The sequence below is a fragment of the Protopterus annectens genome, chromosome 5.part0 (assembly GCF_019279795.1).
Source record: "Protopterus annectens isolate FY-2018-M chromosome 5.part0, PAN1.0, whole genome shotgun sequence".
NCBI classification, from domain to species: Eukaryota; Metazoa; Chordata; order Ceratodontiformes; family Protopteridae; genus Protopterus; species Protopterus annectens.
The window spans coordinates 1972942992-1972968960 of NC_056735.1; the positions used below are offsets into that span (position 1 = coordinate 1972942992).

Genomic DNA, 25969 nt, shown 5'->3' on the forward strand with positions numbered 1-25969 from the left:
CATTACTACTAATTTCTAAAACGTAACCTTTCTTCTACAGTATAATGCTAAACAAATCTGAAATATATCCTTTCTTCTGCAGTACAGTGCTGAAAAATATTCACCTAAAATGTTTGACAAAACTATTATCTACCATTTATTTGATTATCGTTATAACAGTTTCTTTAATTAATAAAATCAACCCAATGTATCTCAACAAAAGAAATGGCTAATTAATTCATGTACAAATAAGCATAGATGAAGAATGATTTGTCTCACTAAGGTAGTAAATGTCAAAACGCTAAAAAGTTAAAGTTTAAAAAGCATTTCAGTGCCAAATGATAGTTTACAATGCAGTGCCAGTGATGCACTAAGGGATAATGGAATGAAGACATGATAGTTTACAATGCACTGCCAGTGATGCACTAAGGGATAATGGAATGAAGAGATGATAGTTAATAATGCAGTGCCAGTGATGCACCAAGGGATAATGGAATGAAGAGATGATAGTTAATAATGCAGTGCCAGTGATGCACTAAGGGATAATGGAATGAAGAGATGATAGTTAATAATGCAGTGCCAGTGATGCACTAAGGGATAATGGAATGAATAGATGATCGTTTACAATGCAGTGCCAGTGATGCACTAAGGGATAATGGAATGAACAGATGATAGTTAATAATGCAGTGCCAGTGATGCACTAAGGGATAATGGAATGAAGAGATGATAGTTTACAATGCAGTGTCAGTGATGCACTAAGGGGTAATGTAATGAAGAGATGGGAATTGTGGCAGTAGGAGAAGTTTTGAGTAACAGCATACCACATAAAGTGACTCTGCAATCATGAAAAATACACATGAATTATTCAACTTCTCTTTTGAGCTATTACATCTCACTACCAAAGAACATGGCCTGCCAAAGAATTAAGAACACACTGCTGTACATAGCTTCATTATGGGCATATATATTTTTCATCTTTTATTTACTTATTTTTAACAAGAACATTTTCATGGTGCAGTAGTACTGTGACATCCACATGCAAAGACCGCAGCAAATTATATCTGAAATTATATAATGTTAAACAGCATGCTAGTCTAAACTTGCAACTACTTCTTGCAGAAAGTGATATTAGGGTACAGTAAACATAATTGTTTTTAGAGGAAAATATGACAGAATAAGTAAATTTATTTCAGTAAACCATACAAAAAATTCTATCAAGCAGAGTTAAAAATGATTTATTTCATAAAACTCTGTGCCAAAACGTTTACTAAATATTGCAGTATGCAACATGTGATGTGTTTGACAGTTTTATTCTGGCATTTAAATATTTTGAACATGTGTGCAATAAGTATCAAACCAAGCAGGGGAAATACGCAAGGTTTTCAACCATGCTTCTTGAGGGCAAGTGTGCACGTTCATTTTGGCCATGTAGGCTATTTAATGTTAGAAGTGTGTATCTGAATGCTTTAAACTTATTACTAAAGCTTAAAGGGAAAATATACAAAAAAAGGAGAAAAACAGAAGACAGTGCTGGTGATTTCATTGAAGAAATAAGCACTTAGTTTAAGAGGCAGGACATTGAATGCTAACTTACTAAGCCATGACATTTTGGGATACCTTATCAAGAGGGAGTAAGCATGCAGCCCTCTACCTGAAGGAATGAGAATATGAATTAAAAAACAGCAGTGAAACACTCCTAAAGAAATGGACAAAAAGCGTGATCCCCTATCTGACTAGCAGGGCACACATGCACAAAAGGGGTTTACTCAATATTACACACGAATAAAAGGGAATCCGTGGGTATAATATAAACATTCACAGCAGGTTCCACAGTTAAAATCAGAAATACTGGTTCAAGAACACATCAAGGTTTGGGAACAAAATGTTTCCAAAGCAACCAAACAGAAACATGTATAGCGCTGATGTCCACCGAAAGGGAGCAAAACATATGCTTGGATGAAGGTGACTGGTGATAAAGGACTGTAGCAAACAAGCAGGAACTGTAAATAATATAGTACACTGGAGGAAAAAAAGGCTCGAAAGGTAAATTCTAAATAGGCTTCTGACATCATTGTGAAGTCCCTAAAGAGCAGGAACAAATGCAGTCTGGAGACAAGGAGTCCAAATTTCTGTTTAGGAGAAGGACGGGAGGGCTGGAAATCATCTCAACAGAAGACACTGAAAATATATAGCCATAATCACCCACAAATAATGCTGCATTACAACATAAAGTTAATTTCTGATTAATGTCCAAGAATGGAATGCTGAAAGGTTAGGTATGACAAGGTTAACAGATGGGTTTAGAAAACACCCTAAAGAATGGAAGGAATTAAATTTATAGCTTAATCTGAAATGTCTACTGCCATAAATATTGATGGACAATGACCAAGTGTCAAGTAGAAAAGCATCCAAGATCTGTCACACTACAGCTATCATATTAACAAGGAAAGATGTATCTAAGAAAGTAAGGTGTATACATACACACATAACTATACCTTAGTAAGTGTAGACATGAATGTTGAAATGCACCCACGCCAACAAAAGGCACAAAAATATGTCAGGCTAAACAAATAATATAGCCAGCAAAAGTGGTGTAGACAGATAAAGCCCTGACTATGGACTAGATGATCAGATTTCGAATATCAGCTCAGGATCTTGGCACAGGCAGAAAGAATAGATGAACAGTTATGCCCATCAAGGGTGGTGGTAGTGGGGCCCACACATTTTGCAATGATGCTCTAAAGATGCAGCTTTGCTGTAGTACTGAGGCTCAACATGATGAAGCATGACAGTGCAGGGAGGATATAAACACAGCCGCCCAAGCCAATGGCAGTAACTCTTGTCAAAACATGTTGAAAAGTACGCGTGCACTTGGGAGATGAGCAAAGGTGGTCCCTGCAATGATGCAGGTTCTCACTTCGCCACTAGGGGAAGGGGGTAGGCTATAAAGTAGGAATGCTCATTTCCAGGATGCTGGCAAACAGCACAATGCACCTGGATGACGCCACCACCCTCAGACAGTGTAATGTCTGACAACAGGAGAACTGACGATTGGAAGGCATGGAGACAAAATCATATAATCAAAAAAGGTAAACAAATAATATGAAAAAAAAAAAAGTTATGTACTCACCATAACGTTCCATCTGAGTAGTTCTACTTAATTTGTCTTCAACCTGTAGGGATACCAGATCTGTATCGGATCCGAGCCAACAACCTTACTAGCATCTGCTCTGAGCTCCAAGCTCCGCCCCTTACCCATAATACACATCCAGAGTAAAGCAAGCAGCAATCCAAGAAACACTAAGCCAAAGAAAAGGATCCAACAAACGATCTCCAACCAATGATGTAAAAAAGACTTCTTCAATAAAATCCAATGCAGAACGATACACACAACACAGTAGAGTTCAATGCAGAACGATACACACAACACAGCAGAGTTAAGCGCTTTCACCTAGTCCAAATACCAGGCTTCCTCAGAACTCTGTGCAATGAAATTAATCGTCTTAAATAGCTTGAGTTAGCTTAAATTACATCATGTGACCACCCCACTCAAAAAAAACAATTCAATTACTTTAAAATTTTAAAAGACCAATTATTAAAAATCGGTTCTTTAAAAATACAATCCTATGAAAAAATATATGTATATAACCTTATTTTAAATGAGACCTGGTCCACTAAATTGAAAATAATGAATAATAAGAATAAGTCTTTTTTACATCACTGGTTGGAGATCGTTTGTTGGATCCATTTCTTTGGCTTAGTGGTTCTTGGATTGCTGCTTGCTTTACTCTTGTTGTTTCTGGTTACAAATTTATGGACACTCCTACCGTTCTGAGAGACAACAACGAAGTTATGGACAATTCCCCGGTAACAAGAAGCGAGTTTAACAAAGTAATGGCTTTGTTAACTCAATTGACGGACAGTATGCGAGATAAGGGATTAGAAACTGCTTCTTGTTTCCCGGGTAACCAACAGCAACTTTCCGACGCTCTCAATACACGTAACGGACGAGCGACAACATTTTCGCGGGTAGTCACAGATGGTGAAACTCGCTCTGGTGTTTCCAGCAATGGCGAACTTGCTGCGAATTCTACAAGGGGGAACACTAACAACAACAGGAATTTATCGGACTGTGGAGGGGTTGACTTTGGGAATAATGGAAATAATGTTAATTTTAATTTTGAGACCTGGACCACAAAAAGATTCAACTTTACTGAAGGTACTTTTTCTCGTAAAATGAGTGTTTTTGATGATTATTTTAAAGGGTTTAGTGACAAACTACACATGTTTAAAGTTAATCAATTAGAAATAGATTATTTAAGAGAGTGTGTACAAGTTAATAGAGTCCCAAAGGGACTGCGGATATTCAAATTTCCAAATAACATGAAACCGGACAGCAGTCTATATCAGCAGCTGTGTGAGGTTTTTAATAGGATGGGTATTGAAGTTATGAACTTAATGATATGGGACTATGAAACCCGAAGTGAGGTTCTTTTAAAAGAACTGAACCATGTACATCAGAAGTTATTAAATGATAAATTAATTGGGAGGGAGAAAACTAAATACGAGAATGTGTTTAAAGAAGTTGACCACCACTGTGAGAAAGTTACTGAAAGGAAAGTAAGAAAACTTGAGAGAGATCTGGTAGAATAACGGGAAGGAAGGGCTTATCCATTAACTACACACACTATTCTTCCATTAATAAAGATAAAGTGTTTATTAACGGGAAGGAGGACGGTTATTCCAACAATGACCACATTAGTGACCCTTCTGGGGGACCTCCTACATTAAGAAGGAGTGAAAGGTTAGCCGAAAAGGAAAGGAATCCTACACAGGAGTTTCAGTATCAGAGGGGGGAAGGAGGGTGAGGTTCACAGGGAGGGATTGGAATTATGGTCGGAATTAAACAACTTAATTCACCCTATGGTTGGAGAGGAGGTGGTTAAAGAAATAGGAGATGAATTTGTACACCAGAATAGAGCTTGTAAAAGAGGGAATTTTACTATATTTAATTTTACGGATATTAATATCTCGGACGAGCATTTTAATTTGTTTACCAAAGGGTTTCACTTTGGTCCCTCACGCCCAAGGTTAGTGGCCAACACAATTATTGACCTTAAACGTTTTACCAGACAGCTAAACTTTAACATACTATTTAGAGGTCAGGTACAAGCTAAATTGGATCTTTCAAGGGCAAGTACTTTTAATCCCCCATCCATCCATTCTTGAAAATATTTGAAGAATTGGTTGAGAGGGAAATTAGGCATCTTAACTATAAGGAAGTTAGGAAGGACAATTTCTCTGAAACTGATAAACAAGTTTTATTATCATTAAATGAACACAAATGCAGGGTAATGAAACCTGATAAGGGGGGGGTGGTGTGGTTTTAATGTATAATGCCGACAATGACATTTACATGCACAATATCTTACAAGACACAGACCACTATGAATCAGTTTCCCGAAACAAGATTAATATAGCGTACGCTAAGATTAAATATTACTTGTTAGATCATTTAATGCAAGGGAGCATAAATGAAAAATTATATAATTTTTTATTTGTAGATAAACCAAAAATACCCACAATTTTTGGCATCCCTAAGACACATAAAGGGATTAATAACATTAAATTTAAATTTAGACCTATAGTGGGGGGCTTAGGGGGTATAACTGAACCATTGGCCATTTATGTTGATTCTACAGTCAAAAAGTTTATAGCTTCAATACATCACATTTGTAAAGACTCATGGGAGTTTTTGAAAGGTATAAAAAAGAACTATTCAGTAGGGATTTGCTTATGGTTACCATTGATGTCATTGAATTGTTTCCAAGCATTCCTCATGAGAAGGGTTTGGAATGGTTTTCGGAAATTCTAATTGCTGAATCTGGTTTGGACAACAATACTATTAATTTAGTAATGGAATTCACTGAAACTGTTCTTAGGAACAATTTCCTATACTTTAATGGAGCATACTATCATCAAAAGAAGGATGTTGCTATGGGGGAATCTTGTGCCCCATTATACGCTAACAGTGTATTATATCACTGGGAAAAAGAATTTATATTACAAACAGATTGGAGAAACCACATTATTAAGTACACCAGATTTTTAGACGACATTTGTTTGTTGTGGAAAGGGACAAAAGAAGAACTGAAAAAAATTTTTGACTACATTAACGAAACCACTGAATTTTTGAAATTCACTATGAACATGGGGGAAAACAGTTTGGATTATTTAGATGTCACGCTTTATAAGGACTATGAGAACAATTGTTTTCAGTCAAAAATTTTCCGGAAAAAGACATTCCCAAACACTTACTTGCATTTTGATAGTGGTCACCCCTTCTATCAGAAAAGGGGAATAGTGAAAGGACAGTTAATTAGGGCTTCCAGAATGACAAGTACGATTGATGAATTCCTGAATGAAGTGGAATTCATTAAGATTCTGTTTTTAGAAAGGGGTTAGCCTGAAGAGTTCATTGAAAACATTGTCAAGGAAGTTATTGAGAATAGGAACATAAAATTCTTCCCTTTATTAGGGATTGGTACTAGTAATTTGGAAAAAGGTTGTCCAATAACTACTCCTAAGGAAGGGGCTTTTGTGCACACTTTCTCTGGGACTTCATCAGAAGTAGAAAGGATTATCACCAAATATTGGCATGTATTAAAGGTGAATGATGAAATATCTGAATTTTTACCTATCCAGCCCCACTTCATTAGGAGGAGAGATATGAACCTCAAAGAATACATGGAGAGAGGGGTAGGAAAGTTGATTGGGCAAGCTAGGAAGACTAAAGGTACTTACAAATGTGGGGCATGCCACCAATGTTCTTACATTTTCAATCAGGGTTCCTTGTACATCCCATCTAGGAAATTCAACATTCAATCCTTACAGCATTTTAATTGCAAGTCCAAAGGGGTAGTTTACTTGGGCGTGTGTATACTATGCTCAAGTTTTTATGTAGGGAAAACAGAAAGGCATTTAAACAGAAGGGTTTACAAACACATGTACGAAGTCAGTAAAGGGAAAGAAACTAATGCCTTTTATAAACATTCCCTAAGTTGTAAAAATATGGTTATAAAGTTTTTTGTATTGGAGCAGGTTTGTACAGATCCCCGGGGCGGTAGCAGGGAATCTAAATTGGAGTACAGAGAGTTGCTCTGGCAACTCAAATTAGATGTGGGAAGAGCACCGGGTTTAAATGACAACATTAATATCAGCAGTGTTTTAAAATTAAGAGCTGCTAGATAATGAGTATGAGGAATTGCAATTATGTCAACCATTATGAATGTAAACTGCTTTCCTGTTTTAGGAACTACACATTCTACTTACAGATATGATTTTTTTTTGCATTATTTTATACATTTTTACATTAAGGGGTTGTTAAGATGTTTTGTATCATTCATTATTTTCAATTTAGTGGACCAGGTCTCATTTAAAATATGGTTATATACATATATTTTTTCATAGGATTGTATTTTTAAAGAACCGATTTTTAATAATTGGTCTTTTAAATTTTTAAAATAATTGAATTGTTTTTTTGGGTGGGGTGGTCACATGATGTAATTTAAGCTAACTCAAGCTATTTAAGACGATTGATTTAATTGCACAGAGTTCTGAGGAAGCCTGGTATTTGGCCTAGGTGAAAGCACTTAATTCTACTGTGTTGTGTGTATCATTCTGCATTGAACTCTACTGTGTTGTGGATTTTATTAAATAAGTCTTTTCTACATCATTTGTTGGAGATAGTTTGTTGGATCCTTTTCTTTGGCATAATACACATCCACTACCTTCCACCCCCAGATCGAGGTTTCTGAATCTTAAAACTGATAACAAGACCTGAAAAAATACTTGTGACTTATAACTGTAGCCCGTAGGCTGTTCACATTCCAAGGTCCGGGGGAAGGAGGGAGGGACGGTTGAAGACAAATGAAGTAGAACTACTCGATGGAATGTTATGGTGAGTACATAACTTCTTTATCTGAAACAGTTTACTTCATTTGGTCTTCAACCTGTGGGACAGAGTCCCCAGCTACTAAACTCCTGGGAAGCCCTCACAGAAGGATATTCCTGAGCACTGTGGAACCAAAGGATGCTCTCCTTCTGGAAATCAAATCCAATTTGTAATGAGAAATAAATGTATGAGATGAGGACCAAGTAGCTGCAGAACAAATATCATTCAAAGAAACTCTACACCAAAAAGCCGCAGACTTAGCCATTGATCTAGTGGAATGAGCTCTCACCTGACCCGGAGGAGACATGCCTCTGTCCTTATAGACCTGAAGGATGCAGGAAGAAATCCATCTAGCAATAGTGACCTTGGAGACAGGTTTCCCCAAAAAAAGATTTATAGAAGGCTACAAACAATTGATCAGATTTACGGAAATTTTTTGTCCTGTGTAAATAGAATCATAACTGTCTATGATCATCCAAGCAGGTGGAGTTTGTATTCCATCTTGTTAGTAATATTAGGAAAGAACACAGACAAATTGATGGTCTGATTGATATTGACTGGTGATGCCACCTTAGGAAGAAAGGATGGATTGGTCGGAAGGGAAACCCTATCTTTGTGAAAAATCATATAAGGAACTTTGATGGACAAGGCCTGCAGTTCTGAAACCCTTTTGGCAGAGGTAACAGCCACCAGAAAAGCTGTTTTCCAAGATAAATATTTCAGATCTGCATTGCAGCAGGTTCGAAAGGTGGAGCGACCAATGCTTGAAGAACCATAGTAAGGTCCCATGGGGAAACAGGATCCTTGACCGGGGGGGGGGGGTGTAACAAAAAAGTGCCTTTAATAAAGGTGTTATACAGTCTGGAGGAGGCTAGAGAGGCAGAATTCTCACCCACGTGAAAATGAGAAATGGCAGCCAACTGAACCTTGACAGTAGAAGAACTAGCTCTGTGTTGAAAAATATCAGCTAGAAAATCAAGAATGGCGGAAATAGGAGCCGTGAAAAAGTCTAAACTCCTCTGAGAGGCCCAAAAGGAAAAATGTTTCCACTTGCTGCAATAAACCTTCCTGGTCGAAGACTTATGAGCAGCCACCAAAATAGACTTAACTGAAGAGGATAATCCAGGAGTCCTATCAATAACAGGAACTGGAGCATCCAACCTGTGAGCTTCAAACTGTCCAAATTTGGATGAGGAACCTCACGAAGGGTGTGAAATCAGATCCTGAATGAGATCCAAGATCCAAGGTGGAACCAGAAGGTGTGACCAAAGGAAGTGAAACCATAATTGGCAAGGCCAAAATGGGGCAATGATGATCACTTTGCTCCCCAGTCAACGAGCTTTTGTAGAACCTTGGAATAAGAGGTACTGGAGGGTAAGCATACAGAAGACCGGGAAGCCAAGCATGTAGTAAAGCATCTCTGGGGACTCCCTCGGCAGGGGGTTCAGAGCAAAAAACTCGCTGCACTTCACGTTGGAAGGCGATGCGAAGAGATCGCAGCAAGGCTGACCCCACTCGAAGATCTGTTCTGCTACTGAAAGATTCAGAGACCACTCAAAAGGCATCAGAATAGTCCGACTAAACCTGTCCGCTAGGATGTTGGACCATCCCGAAATGTGCACTGCGATGAGAAAGCGCCCGGTGGAGATCGCTCCTTCCCACACTCTCAGGACCTCGCGACAAAGGGGATAAGATCTGGTCTCTCTCTGTTTGCTGATATACCAGACCACTGACATGCTGTCTGACTGAATTGCAATCATTCCCAGAGGAAGAAAGGCATGAAGAGCCTGCAACGCTGAAAGGACCACCCTCATCTCTAGAGCATTTATGTGCAAGCTGGTCTCTACAGGGGACCACAGGCCTTGGACTGTCCTGCCCGAATAATGTCCCCCCATATGAGTTGGAGGCATCCATTGTCACTGTGGCTTGGGCCCAGGTTGGAACAAAGGGACGACCGACATACTCGACTGAGTTGTATTGGATATGCCAATGGAAGTTCCAACAGGGACCACTGTACAGCTAGACTCCACTGTAGAATTCTCATATGTAACCGGGCACACGGGAGAAGCATTATGGTCACCGCCATTGAACCTAAGGCACTCAACACTGATTCCACCATTGGGAGATGAGAATGGTAAATGAGAGAGACATGCATCCTCAGGTTTTGTACTCTCTCAGAGGTCAGGCAGATTTTGCACTGTAAGTATCTATGCTTGCACCAATGTAGTCTATCACCTGTACAGGATCTAGGAGTGATTTGAATGTGTTGATTGTGATCCCAAAATGCAGGGCAAGGATCAAGAAATAGCCCCTGGTTTGGGAGAGTAGACACCTGGTGGGAGCAGTGAGGAGCCAATCGTCCAGCTATGGATAGACCTGAATCCCCCGTAGCCTCAGGTGAGCCGCTACCACTGTCATCACTTTGGTGAACACCCTGGGGGCTGTGGTGAGAACAAAGAGTAGGGCTCGAAATTGGTAATGATTGATTCTAGCCAGAAGCAGAGGAACCTCCTAGAGCTTTTGTGCATTTTTATGTGGCAGCAAGCATCCTGGAGGTCTAACATGCACATCCAGTTGCTCTCTTGCAGGTAAGGCATGATGGACTGTAGTGTGACCATCTGGAACTTCTCTTTGGCAACTGACAGGTTCAGGGTAGAAAGGTCCAGGAATGGGCCTCAAGTCCCCTGTTTTCTTTGGCACTAAAAAGAACCTGGAGTAGAAGCCCGATCCAGACTGATCTGGGGGGGGGGGGCGGTTTCAATTGCTCATTTTTCTAACAGCTTGAAAATTTCCTGTGCTGCTGCCTCCCTTTGTGTGGGTGGTACATCTGGAAGGTGTTTGGGAGATTTGGGGGGACCCACAAAGGGCATAGAGTATCCTCTGGATATGATCTGAAACACTCAGCAGTCTGATGTTATGGACTCCCATGCCACCAGGTGTAAGGACAACCGTCCCCCAATTGCCCCCAGAGTAGAGCAGTCGGGCCACTCAGCAGGGTTGCTGCCTGGGACTGTCTGAGAAAGGTTCTCGAAATCCAAAATTCCTCAGACCCCCTCTGCCTCTGGACCGGCATCCATTCTGTCCCCCTCTGCCTCTGGGGGAAGAAGAGCCCAGAGTGTCCCAGGAATACTGTGACTTCCAGAACCACATCTTCTTTTGCCCTTTCTGGTTCTAGGAAAAGGACCTTGGAGGGTTCAAGAAGCAGATCCCGACGGCAGACAGTGTCTTCCCGTCCTTCTCACTCTGGACTAACGTCTCTAACGAACTTACCAAAAAGAGTAGATCTGTCATAAGGGGCATTGGCAAAGGACGCCTTGAAAGGTTCCAAAAATTGACATACTCTGAGCCAGGCGTTGCGGCTCATGGACACACGGGACCCAGATGCTCCCTTCAGTAGCATGTGAAAGGAGTCGCATGGAAGTGTTGGAGACTGCTTTCAAAGTGGCCATCTTCGTGGAGAACGAGACCCTGTCCTCCTGCAACATGGACTTAGGGGGAGACTCCTCCAGCTCCTTTACTAGGTCACATTGGAGTCTCGTGACATGGGCCAGGTAGTTCAGCACCCTAACAGAAAAGGTAGCTGAAGCGTAAACCTGATTCCCCAGGCAGTCCATCATCCGTGACTCTCGGTCAGGAGGATGAATAGAGGAACTCTCCTGGGCTAGTTCCTACTTTGTGGCTGCTGCTACCACCATACAGGAGCCCTTGTTCCATGCCAGCCTATCAGAAGGTGGACTCAAAATCCTGTCAGGCCTTTTGGGAACTGGTTCCATGGTGTCCGGCTCCTTCCATGTCTGCGAGCTGACCAGGTCTACCAAGGGATCTGCGGGAGGGGACACCCAGAAAGTGGATGGGCCTGTGTCAAAAGCCTCCAGGAACACAGACCCATCAGAAGGAGGTTTGGGGGCACACCAACCTCCCCGTTGGCGAAGGATTTCCATGATGCCTCCAAAGGAGACATCTTCGGGAGGTGACCTGGGGGCCCCATCATCCAAGTCCGTATCCTCGATGAGGGACTCGGGGGAGTCCAAGTGCTTCCTCTTGCACGTATGCTTGTCAGGGGGTTCTCTGGGGGGAACTCACAAGCCACCTGTTCCTCAGGAGGAACTGTCTGGGGATCCTCGAGCACGGGCTGTCCCTCTCGTAAAATGATGGAAATCGTATAGAGAGCCCTAGGGGGTCGGGGCAGAGTCCGAGGGGACATTCAGGGGTCTCGATCCAGCTAAGAGAACCCTTTCTACTACGTCAAACGCCGAGGGAGAACGAACCTACTGTGGAACCAATAAGGAGGTCATCTCTCTGAATCCGATGAGGGAATCGGAGCCGGGCCCAAAGTGGACGGAGCTCCGAGGGAGGGAACTTGGCCCGACAAAGGTAGAGCCGATGAAAAAAGTTACACTCCCTTGGATCCGACACCAAAGCTCTAGCTCCGAGAGAGGCTCAGATCCGACATGGTCCAGGCAGCTGTCTGCATCGAGGAAGCAGGTACCATCGGTGCCGACCTCCTGACTAAAGCCATCCTCGGATCCAAATACTCTGAACCCGGTGGACAGACCAGAGAAGGAAGAATCTGTTGGAAAAAAGGAAACGAGCTCCCCTCTCTTGAGGGAGAGGGGGCTGGCAAGACCCCCATCTGGATCCGAGTACAAATGAACCTCCTCATCATTTTATCCATGTCGACTTCAGATAAAGACCTGGTGGACCTCAACAAGGCCATAGACTCCGACCTTGCAATTCAGGGCACAGAGACCCTAGATACAGAGCGTGTCTCCTCTGGCTCCGGGGAAAACCTCGGAGATCAGAGCCGAGGGGAGTCACAGATCCCAAGTGTCTTGACCGGTGAAGGGAGGTCCGGAGACCTCTTACGTTTCTCTCTCGACTTGACTCTCTCTCCTTCTCTCTACCCCTTTTCCACTCCGCTTCCGCAGGCTTTTGCACAGGAGGTCGAGTCCCAGCCTGGGAGGGAGGAGAAGCCAGGGGAAGAGAAGAAGGAGAGGTGGTCACAGCAGCCACTGTTACTGAAGCCAAAGACGAGGCAACTGTCTCAGAAGAGGGAAGAAGGCCTTTCAGGCCCAACTTAGCCTTCCTGTCTTTAATGGCGCATGGGTTAAACCCCGCGCATATAGTGCAATCTGTACTGAGATGGGCCACGCCCAAGCATATAACACAAAGAGTGTGGCCATCCGCAGGGGATAACCTATGGCCAGACTCGGTGCATCTTTTAAATATCGGCTTATCAGCCACAGTATCAGTGGAAAAAATAACAGAAAACAGTATTATTTTTTTCCTCACTGTACACATACACACAGAACACACTGAGGGGGGAGGGGAAGCAAACACACACACACCAACTACTCTAAAACTAAGCTAACAAGTCCAAATTTAGAAAACTCAATGCACCAAGAGAAGGGAGGAGAAAGGGGAACCTACACTATCACTACCTAAAATTAGAAGAGAATAAAAAGAGACTTTTTAAAGAGTTTTACACCCACTTACAACCTGGAGCTCTGGAGATCACGATGCTTCAGCTAGCCGCAGCAAACAAGATCTGGGGGTTGGAAGGTAGTGGAGGTGTATTATGGGTAAGGGGAGGAACTGGGAGCTCAGAGCAGACGCTAGTAAGGTTGCCGGCTCGGATCCAATACAGATCCAGTATCCCTACAGGATGAAGACCAAATGAAGTACACTACTTCAGATCTATCACTTTTGGGATTCATTTAAAGGAAGTAGTGCTGACAAGGTGGACTAGAACACAACAGCAGAACCCTTGAAAAAGACTAAGGACAGAGTAAAGTATAAACTCAGCTGAGCACCTAAAAGGAACCTGCTCAAGTGTGGAAGCAGTACCCAACCAGAAGTGATGAAAGCTGATTGTTCATCATTCCCTCAACAAAATGTAGAACACTATGTCTCATTATGTGGAACAAATGGGAAATTTATGGAACATTTATTAACAACTTAGTAACAACTTCGACCAGAAAGTTCCTAATTTAGCATAGATTTTAGTTAAACAAAAAATTCTTAATACTGAATGTTTAACACAACAAGGAATATAGACTTTCAAAGACTCAAAATGAACATTCTTCACAATGAGATGCACTTTAGAGGTATTGGTGAAAGGAAGAGTAGGATCCCACTGGTTTGAGAATTTAACTAGTATATAGAGAAGTCTCAAACGGTAAATCAACCTATCATCAAAAAAGATGAACCTGGACTATAAAGTAATACATAATAAACTGTGTCATTTATCAGATCCCTCATGTAAGTTTTCTTTCTTTCCTTTTTAAGCATATTCTAGGACAGATTTGTTTTCATATAAGGCTAAGTATTTAATGCAAACTGAGGCTAGGTTTATTCTCAAGTTAAATGCAGTTCATCCTGTTGGGTTGAATAATGAGCTACAGTATGAATATTTCATAAATGGCCTAATGATGCCCACTGTAAGGGAATGATTAGCATTTGTTATCACATTTCAGTTGTATTTATTCATCTAAAAACCCTTTGGGATGAAGAATGCCCCAGCAACTTTCCAGGGGTTAGTAGACTGCATCCTAACAAGAGCTACAAACTATAATGCAGCTTACCTAGATGACAGTGCAATCTTTATAACCGGTCTTGACAGAAACATGTGCCACATGTCAGGGAGGTACTGAGCAGAATACAAAAAGATGGGTTAACTATTAAGGCAAACAACTGTCAAGCAGGAATAGCAGAGTAACTTTCCTTGATCATTGGGTGGGTGGTAGCAAAAATCTGCCAAATACTGCCAAAGTTGAGGTTATCTAGATATGGCCTACCCCTATTACTAGAAAGCAGGCAAGAAAGTTCACCTGGAAAGTCCAACATTACATCAAGTTTCCCCTCACTACAGCATCCAAGCGACACCCTCATGGACCCCATCCCCCCAACACACACACACACACACACACAGGTCATATACAATTAGCTAGTACCACACACACACACACAGGTAATATACAATTAGCTAGTACCAGTACCAGCTACAAATGATTCTAGCCAGGATTTTATCATGCAAGCAGACACTTCAAATAAAAAAAAAAAAAGAAGAAACAGGTGGCTGTACTTTGCCAGATACATCCACAGACAGAAGATCATCAAGTTATATATCTTATTCACAGAGTACAATCAAGGGAAGAATCATATACAGCTGAGGAAAATGAATGTTAACACTGTGGGCTCTTCAAAAGGCAAAGAATTCACACTACTTACAGATTATAATCTCCTAAAATAGTCACACAAAGACAGTGGGCAAGTGGCAAGTTTCTTAAATGAAGCCTGACATTACAGACCTGCAGTCTGACAATTCTGCACCAGAATGGTGTCAGTTATGCAAATGAAGGTGGTCCATTAAGACAGGTGACTGGATAGTCTAATTTAAAATGTGCAACATTTACAGTGCTTTAAGGATACTGCCCTTGAAATCTTACTTAATAAGGCATTACCTTATTTGGACTCCCCCAATAATATATGCATATGAGAACAGAAAAAAAGCAGAAGATATGGCCTTACAATAATGTTGGATCATCTTCATCCTAATCTGTCCAATACGACAGCTGGGTAATGAGCAGTTTTTGTCAAACCTGATATAGCCATCAGCCAGTGCTCTTAGCCTAAACCTCTCTCAGATTTTTTCTTTCCATATTTTCGTCTTCTCCCACTATCCTCAGATCGAGTTTTTCAGTGCAAAGGTCATAGAATAGACCAAAATGACAGATGTTATGTAACCAAGCAGTCTGTAGGTTCATGGAATAATGCAATAATTTTGACTGCAAAAAGAGGGAGAGATGTCATATTGGATGGACTAGGATGAAAAGGATCCAGCATTACAGAAAGTACATCTGTCCTTTGGATGAAACATTAAACCAAGGTCACATCTGCTTGAGTTGTTGGCAGCTCAGATAGATGTAAAAGATCCTACAGCACTTAATCGCAAAGAATAGGGGGTCGTCATTTATATACAAAAAATTAGAAGTTATGTACCTACCATAACATTCCATGTTAGTTGTCTTCTCTCGCCTTCTTTCTTGCTAGATCTGGATGGGTTCGGAGCCGATACTCGGCTCCGACTCGGCACTTGCTAAGCTCGAGAGCTAATTTTACCAGCTCGAGGCAACCCTATATCCCATGATGCAAGGCGGAGATTACTCAGATCTCATTTGGTAGCTAAAGAAATAGCAGTATTTTCTTCCAACTTAGGAGGAAGAAAATAAGAAATACTAAATAACATCATAACCCTCTAGAAAGGATCCACATAATCTAGTGACACTAGGAGTTGAACAGCTAGAAAAAAGGTAATAACCTCTTAATAGAAGATGTATAATCTTCTCGGTCTGACCAGGCTAGGGGGACGCAAGAAAGAAGGCGAGAGAAGACAACTAACATGGAACGTTATGGTAGGTACATAACTTCTAAATGTTAAGTTGTCAATCTCGCCTTCATTCTTGCTGGATGGGACCGCGTCCCTAGCACCTCTATCCTGGGTGGCTCAATGGAAGAGACTCTTGAGAACGGTGGAACCAAAATTTGCTCTGTCTCTGGAGACTAAATCTAACTTGTAATGTGAAACAAAGGTATGAGGAGAGGCCCATGTGGCTGCTGCACAAATAGTGTCTATTGGAAGTCTAGCTTGAAAAGCTGTAGATGTAGCTAGAGCTCTGGTAGAATGGGCTTTTGGGTTAGAAACCAACTCTTTGCCTCTGAGCTGATAAATGTAAGTGACCACGGAAGACAGCCACCTAGATAAAGTTACCTTAGAAACTGGAAGGCCTTTCCTGTTCTCTGCATAGGATAGAAAAAGTTGATCAGATTTCCTAAAAATTTTTGTCTTATCCAGATAATATCTGAGCTGACAGTGAACATCGAGATAATGTAACTTTTGTTCAGCTCTATCAGAATAATTCGGGAAAAATACTGGAAGATCAATGGACTGATTTAGGTTAGTCTGAGATGCCACCTTTGGTAAGAAAGACGGATTAGTTCTTAGGGATACCCTATCTTTGTGGAATATTAGATAGGGAGGGCGAACACAGAGAGCATGAAGCTCAGATACTCTCCTGGCAGATGTAATGGCAACTAGAAAAAGTGTCTTCCAAGAAAGCAATTTCAAAGAACAGGCAGCTGCAGGTTCGAACGGGGGAAGAATCAAGGATGTTAAAATTAAATTTAGATCCCACTGTGGTGGGGGGTCTCTAATTGGAGGTTTCAATAAAAAGATACCTCGAAGGAATGCCTTGCAAAGTTTACGTGACATAATGTTGTGGTCCAAAAAGCCTATATGAAAATTTGAAATGGCTGCCAGTTGAACTTTCACTGTGGAAGAAGAGGATCCTGAATTAAAAATGTCAGCTAGGAAGTCCAATACCGAATGAACTGGAGCAGTATAGGGGTCCATGTTCCTAGCTTTTGCCCAGAAAGAGAAACGTTGCCATTTACTAGTGTAGATCTTTCTGGTAGAAGATTTTAGGGAAGCTACTATGATATCCTGTACAGGATTAGAAATCATAGGAAGCCTGGCTAAGGATGGAAGTGGAGCAACCAAGCAGTGAGGTTGAGAGAAGGTATGGATTGGTGCAGTTGACCCGACTGGTGGGTCAGAAGATCTGGAACCGGGTCCAGATGCCATGGCTGTACCAAGAGGTAATGATGTAGGAACGGAAACCATATCTGTCGAGGCCAATAAGGGGCAATGAGAATCAACTTGGCTCTCAAGGCGGTTGCTTTCTGAATTAGCTGAGGTATCAGCGGAAAAGGAGGAAAAGCATAAAGAAGTCCCCGGGGCCAATCTTGGGTTAGAGCGTCTCTGGGGGGATGGCCTGGAAGGGGGAAGAGAGAGAAGAAGTCTGGGCATTTGCTATTTTGAGGTGTAGCGAAAAGGTCACAGCAAGGAAGGCCCCACTTCTGAAAAATCTCTTCCGTCACTGACTGTTTCAGAGACCACTCGTGAGGCATGAGAATAGCTCTGCTCAATCTGTCCGCTATGATGTTGGATTTCCCGGGGATGTGCGTTGCTACCAGAAACCGGTGAGAGGAGATTGCCCATTGCCAAAGTCTAAGAGCCTCTCGACACAGTGGATAGGACTTGGTTCCGCCCCGTTCGTTTATGTACCACACTACGGACATATTGTCCGTTTGGACTGCAATAGTTCCCAGGGGAAGAGAGTCGTTGACGGCTTGCAACATTAAAAGCACTGCTCTCATCTCCAGAACATTTATGTGCAGATGGTACTCGAAAGGTTGCCAAGTGCCATGGACCATTCTGCCCTGATAATGCCCCCCCACCCGATCAGGGAGGCGTCCGATGTAACCGGGGCAAGAGGAACAAATGGTCTGCCTTGATGGATTTGAGGGGACGATATCCACCAAGTCAGATGTCTTTTGCAAGTTGGAGTTACTATGATCTCGTGACGCATGGGAAGTTGTTGAAAAGACCATTGGGTGAATAGCATCCATTGTAGAAGCCGCATGTAAAAGCGGGCGAGGGGAAGAAGTGTTATGGCGGCCGCCATAAGACCCAGTACTTTCAGAGCAAATCTGGCCTGAATTTTGTTGCTGAATAGAATCACTTGGACGTGTCTTTGAATGTCCAAGATCCTTTGGTCTGTCAACCTTGCTGAAAGTTGTACGGTGTCCAATTTTGCGCCTATAAAAGTAATATATTGACAAGGCGACAAGGCAGATTTTTCAAAATTTATAGAAATTCCTAGCCCTCTGCAAGTGTGAATGGTGTAATTTCTGGCTTGGAGAAGCTGATGCCTGGTGGTGGCAGTGAGGAGCCAGTCGTCTAGATATGGAAACACCTGGAATCCTTGACGTCTCAGGTGAGCCGTAACCACTGCCATGCATTTAGTGAACACTCTGGGGGCTGTAGTGGGTCCAAAGGGCAGGGCTCTGAATTGGAAGTGACTGGTCCCCAGCCGAAAGCGGAGAAATCTTCTGGAGCGTCTGTGAATTCTTATGTGATAGTACGCATCCTGAAGATCTATCGAGCACATCCAATTGTCCTTGCCCAGAAAGGGTAGAATGGACTGAAGCGTGACCATCCGGAATCTGATTTCTTTACAAACTTGTTTAGTTTGCTCAGATCTAATATTGGTCTCCAGTCCCCTGTCTTTTTTGGAACTAAAAAGAACCTTGAGTAGATTCCGGATCCTATTTGGTCCGCTGGGACTGGCTGGATGGCTCTTTTTGCTAGCAGTTTTGATATTTCTAGTACTGCTAGTTCCCTTAGACCGGGTGGAACGTCTGGAAGGGTTCCCGTTTGCTGAATTGGGGTTTGAATAAAGGGAATTTTGTAAACCTCGGATATAATCGACTGTACCCATTTGTCTTGAGAAAGGGAAAGCCAGGCTATTGGGTACAGCGATAATCTTCCCCCGACTGCCTCCAAAGGTGGACAATCGGGCAACATCTCAGGGATGCTGGAAGGGTTTGTCAGAAAGAGGCTCTCTGCTACCCTGATTCTGCGGACTCCCTCTGCCCCTAGGGCGGCGTCTATTATTCTTACCCCCTCTGCCTCTGGGGGTAAACTGACTTCGTGCGTCAGGCGTGACTGCTTGAGATTTGCGGAACCACATTTTCCCTCCCTTCTGTCCTTTGGGGTAAGGTCTATAAGGGGTGGAGAAATGGACTCCTACGGCAGAAAGAGTCTTGCCATCTTGTTCGCATCTACTCAAAGTGTCTTTCACTTGAGGACCGAACAAGGTCGAGCCATCAAAAGGGGAGTTTGTGAAAGATGCCTTGAAGGGATCTGCAAAATTACAAAGCCGCATCCAGGACTGACGCCTTAATGCCACTCCTGTGCCTGCGGGCCCTACTCGCTCCATCGGCTGCATAAGAAATGAGCCGCATGGAGGAGTTAGCAATGGAGTTAAGGATGCCTAGCTGTAAGTTAATCTTATCCTGAGACCCAGCAGCTGATGGATCCTGTAAAACTTCTCCCAACTCTTTAAGAACATCTCTTTGAAGGCGGGTGAAGTGGCATAAGTAGTTCAGCGGCATAAGTAGTTCAGCGATCTCATGGCAAAAGTCGCTGAAGAAACAATCCACTTACCGTACCTGTCCATAGTCATAGAATCCTTATTAGGAGGATGGACAGGTACTGAAGGATCAGCTAATTCCTTCTTGGTGGCAGCAGCCACCACCATGACATCAACTGGGACACCCTTTGTTAAATATTGTCTGTCTTGTGGGGCAGTAATAAATTTTGAAGGTCTCCTGGGGATAGGTTCCACCGAATCTGGAGCCATCCACGCCTTCTAAGCCACTACCTCCATGAGAGGGTCGAAAGGTGGAGACACCCAGGAGGTGGAGGGTCGAGATCCGAACGCCTCCAGGTATACTGACTCGTCCTCGGAGGGATTAAGGGAGGGCCAGTTCCCCCTCTGGTTAAGGATTTCAAGGATGTCTGAAAATGAGACATCCTCAGAGGAGGACATTGGGGATCCCTCCGACTCATCCAAGTCAGTATCTGATGTAGTAGACTCAGGGGAGTCTAAATGTTTCCTCTTACATGTCCTCTTACGGGGGGGTTCTCCTGACGGATCAGGAGAAGCCTCAGAAGAGGAAGATATTCCCAATGGGGAAACCTGAGGCGTTGGATCTCTGGGTCCGGGAGCAAGAGAGTGGGAAGAGACGTCAGCAGGCACTGTAGTGGGAGGAGCTGATGGAACTGTCCGTTGACTAAGCCCAGGGGCTAGTACACCTCTCATCACCTCGAAGACTCCCCCGTCAGAGAGACCAGAAAGTTCCCGCTCCAAAGAGATAGGAACCCCAGGCCTCACCGAGAGGGAAGGCTCCGAGGCAGATGTCGGGGCCGAGCTCACCAACGCCAAAGCTCCGAAAGGGAGAACAGGGTCGGATAAGGGTCCGATGCCACTCGCCCCCTCAGAGCCGACGCGAGAGACTAGACGCCCGGATCCCTCCAATGAAGGTCTCAAGGAGGAAATCGGAGCTGAGGACGAAGGAGCCAAAAGGGGTGGTATCGGCTCCGAAGTCACAACGGTACCGGTTCCGAGGAGCTCCGGCTCCGAGCTCTGTAAGAGAGTCGAAGGAGGAATGTTCGGTGGTTGTGATATAGCTACCATCTGTTGAGATGGGCTATGGAGTATTTGGGCCAATGCCCGAGACTTTAATAGTCTACTCACCACTCTCTCAAGGTCGTGATCAGATAGCCTGGATGACCGAGAAGATCGGCTCCGAAGGCTCCGCTCCGAGAGCAAGGGTGATCTCGGAGCCGAATGAATAGATTCCACTGAAGGGGATCAAGATCTCTTTTTTGAGATCAATGGAGCCATTGGAGCCGAAGATACGTCGGCTCCAGCCGGAGCCGACACTGAGTGTCTGGACTTGACAGTATCGGCGCCGGATGGAGCCAATACTGAGACTGGTATGGAAAGATCGGCTCCGGCAGGAGCCGATCTCGAGCCTGGTGAGGAAGAACCTGAAGCCGATGGCTTGGAAGCCTGAGCCGAAGGCTTAACAGGTTTCGAGGGCATCCCCGGCGCCGACTTAGTCAGGGAGCTCTCGGGCTTTAATAAGCCCCTTAATGTGAGCTCATTTTTTTGTTCCTGCAGGACTCTTGGGCTGAAAGCATGACAGATAGCACAAGAGTCCTGCAGGTGCGAAGGTCCCAGGCAATAAACACAAGAAGTGCGACCGTCTGTCAGAGACATCTTCTGACAGCACGAGTCACACTTCTTGAAGCCTGAGACCTTAGTGTCCTTCGACATAACTGTGTCGATGAAACACCAGTAACACACACACACACAAAAACACTCAGTCTAACAAATTAAATTAAATTAAATTAAATTAAATTAAATTAAACAGGGATAACAGACAGTCACACACAAAAAATCCCTGACAGGAACACAATTTAGGGAGGGGAAGGCCTAAGGCCTAACAAGGGGCAAGGGAATATTTACTCAAAAAGAAGGGAACACTTACAGGAATAGGGTTAAAGTGAGTCGGTAATTAACAAAATATAATATTTTTATATATAAAGTTAAAGGGGGTAGACAAAAAGTCTCTAAAAAGTTCACTTACCTAGAGCTGGTAAAAGAAGGCACCTCGTTAGCGAAGCGGCAAACGAGATCTGAGTGATCTCTGCCTTGCATCATGGGATATAGGGTTGCCTCGAGCTGGTAAAATTAGCTCTCAAGCTTAGCAAGTGCCGAGTCGGAGCCGAGGATCGGCTCCGAACCCATCCAGATCTAGCAAGAATGAAGGCGAGATTGACAACTTAACATCTCTTATTTACAAAATGTTTACATATTTACAAATATTTACACATGTACAAATCTATAGCTACACAAATCTGTTTAAACATACTCAGTTTCCTTTACAGTCATACTAAATTTTCATTCCTATTACATTCCAACTTCTTTTTCTATAACCCCCATTTGATTTTACTTAACATTGTTGCTAAAAGCCATTTACCAATAAACATAATTTCATTTATTCTTTCATTCCATATAACATAAAATACGTTTTATCGATTGACATATTCTTTACTTCTATTCTTATAACATCCATATTTAATCATATCCATATTTATTTTATCTACTGTTCATACCTTCAAAAAAACTTCTTTACATAGTTTTTCCCATAACTTTTTTACTCTTTTACATTTCAAAAAACACATGCTCAGTAGCTTCTTCTTCCTGACAATGTAAACATATTTTATCATTTTTCTTTTCGTATGGCACATTTCCTTTTACTAGCAATTTATCTGTTACCAGTCTCCACAAAAAAACTTGACATTCTACTTTCTGGTTACACCACTTGCTTCTTATTTTTATCACTTTAATTTCTTCATCTGTTAGAGTTTCCCATAGTTTTACACAGTAATGGTTTATCATTACATTCTTACACCATAATTTTCTCTCTTTTTCTATATCATCAATTTTTATTTTCCACAAATATTTTTCTTGGTAACATTTCATTTCTTCATTCATACACATCTTTTTTACCATAGTCCAAAATTTATCATACTTATATTTAAAAATTTTACTACTAATCTCTCATCTTTTTCATTTATTCAAGTTAAAACTTTTTACAAATTTAATGAAGCAGCATACATCAGTGGGTTAATTAACCCTAAACTGCCACCTACTTTATTTACATACCCGATACATGCACACCCCATGCTGTCATCCAATATGCAAATTACTCCACCATCATCAGCATGGCGAAGTCTACTTCAGAACTACTTACACTCACCCAAAATGTCTTCACCTCCACTGACACCTAGATGTATAACAACCATTTAGCCCTAAATGATGATAAAACCAAACATGTTATTCACCCCCCAAAAAAACAATACCCCTAACCAAAAATGAATTTGCCGTCAACTCGCTCAACACTTGCATCAAAGTCGTCCAATATACCAAACTTGTAGGGTTCATCACAGACAAGCACCTAACTTTCGACCAGCATATTAACACAAACATCAAAAAGCCCATCAGAAACTATGCATTCTGTACAGGCAAAAACACTTCCTCACCTACACAGCAGGACAATCCCTGCCTCTTCCTTTCTACTTCCATCCCTGCTCTATGGTGCACCTCTTCTTACTAATATACAGTTCTATCTTAAATCCAAACTGGATTCATGCTACACAACAAGGTACATATAATTTATTCATGTACATTCACTTTAGTTAATTTTAAAATTTGTTATATGTGATGAGTCATTTTTCCTTTATTAGATAGCAGCGAGGCAATGTGTCTTTATACGCTGTATGTGCACTACAGCTGTCAATGTATTTACGTTTTCTACAACCTTTTTACTGTTGTCTCATTTGTGATTAGATTTGTTGCTGACGTCAGACTTAATTATTAGTTCAATACCATTGGTAAATAACTTTTTGAAACCACCATGTGGTTTGTATTTAAGTGAGCACTTGTGTTTATTTCTTAAGGTCTGAAGAAGTCTGTTAAATTGAGACGTAAAGCGCTTAACCATTACTTGTGTATTCTACCATTTAGTTGCTTTTTTTGCAACACAATAAACCTGTTTTTGTACTTTTTCTACGTGCTGGAGACTCTGTTTTTGGTCAACGTTTGTCATTGGATTCATGCTACAATAAAATCGCAAAATTTGCAACCAGTGCCATACACTCCTCCCACCATTGCTTATCACTGCACCTTCTACACTGGCTAGAACTTCCTCAACATGCAACATACCTGCAACTAATCACAGCTCATAAGCTAATCTATAAGCCTTCTAGCTGTCCTCCCCTCTCTTCTCTGTTCACCAAGCATCACCCAAACAGACCTCTGCAATCAGTCAATCAGATGCTCTTTAATGTAGCAAAACCTAAGCTTTCCGCCAGTCAAATGCATCACCCATATGCTACAGCAAAACTAGGGAATGCTCTCCCTACTTCATGTAGGTATACTAGCAACCCTGAATGCTCAAGACTTCGCTGAAACAACACCTGTTCTCCCATTGGCCATGTACATGTACCAGCATGGACTATTTAAAAAAAAAAAAAATATTCATAAGCCTTCCTACTTCTCCTCCCCATCTCACTTATACACATTCAGTGCTTCCAACTTACTAAGTCCAACATGTCAGCCAGCCACACGAGTTACCTACTGTATCTTCTATTCAGTTTTGATGCCTATATAACAATACCTCAAAGGCTATACCTTACTCTCAGAATATTTAATCTGCTGCGCTTCAGCTTTCCTTCTCTACTGCAAAACTGCAGTACTGTATTGTTCACACATTCGCTACTATCCCATGTCATCAACTGTATTCTAGTTTGGCTTCCAAACTTAAAATCTAACATCTGTATGACTAGTATTATCTATTTTACTGTATCACCTATTCTGCAATGTAGTATTTTGTACCATTGCTGCTTGATTTCTGTATTTTGATTCTGTAGCTTTATCATGTTGTTTGTTTTTGGAGCTCTTCTCCCAACGCCTCTACTGAAAAATGGGCTCACCCTGGCCCAGCAGACCTTCCGGAAAACAAATGCAAATAAATAAATGACAAATAACATACAAAACTGCTCTTTTTACTTGGTTTAATCTAGAAATCCATATCAATGAAAAAAATAAATTATCTGCAATAATTCCTTTGCAAATTCTGTTAGCAACATAAATACATTTGAAAAGTATGCTATTTTCCCATCAGTACTGAATTTTTCAAATAAGCCCTTTTTCTGAATGATAATGTACATGTTCTCCAGAAAAGACGTCGGTTTTATTTCTATTGTTTTTCCCCATTCAATCGTACTTGCATCTTTATCCCCAAATTTTATACCTCATTGCAAAATATATAACCCCTATATATCTCCTAATCCTTTAATTTTCTCTTTATTTATAGCCATTCCTATCATCCCTAGATGCTCATTCGTGCAAATTACTTCTTTTATCCAATTTTGTTTTTTTATTTTTTTGCTCATCTAAAGAAATCTCATTTTTTAGCTCTTTATTCTTTTTCTGTTAACTTTTTTCTTTCCATGTTTTTTCAGTACCATATTTTTTCTTTAAAAATTTTTTTTTACTTATTGTACTACACTAGTCAATCTTTTCTTAAGTTCTTTCTATTTCTCATTTTACATTTTTTATCTCTCATTACACCACCATCTCCCTTTACTAATCTGTTTAAGTAACTCAATACTTCTCTTTTTCCTTTTAACATCTTTGCTTATATAAAAAGTGTTTTCTTGCTTTCTTTCATACACTTCTTTTTCTTTGTAAATGTGCTTTCTATCATTATGTTCTACATTTTCTAATGTATCGTTATATGTTCTTTTATTTTTTTTCTTTCTCTGCTTTCTCACATCATACTGCCACTGTAAAAAAACATTTGTTTATATTTTTCCTTAAAATCATCCACCATTCAGACCAATTTTTATAACGTTTTCATAGTAATATGATCTTTCCATAACTGTATTACTATCTCTTCTTCCATGCTTTCTCATTTATCCTTTTCATTCCTTTGTCTAGTTTTATATACTTCTTGTTTTCCTTTATCTCTAGCCATACCGCAAGATGATCAGAA

At 41.6% G+C, this 25969-nt stretch overlaps 1 protein-coding gene across 1 annotated transcript in view; it reads right to left on the reverse strand.

The window, feature by feature from the left end:
- The window catches only part of PIBF1 (progesterone immunomodulatory binding factor 1), a 2608929-nt gene that overhangs the window by 2343460 nt on the left and 239500 nt on the right, over window positions 1-25969 (reverse strand). The window lies entirely within an intron of this gene.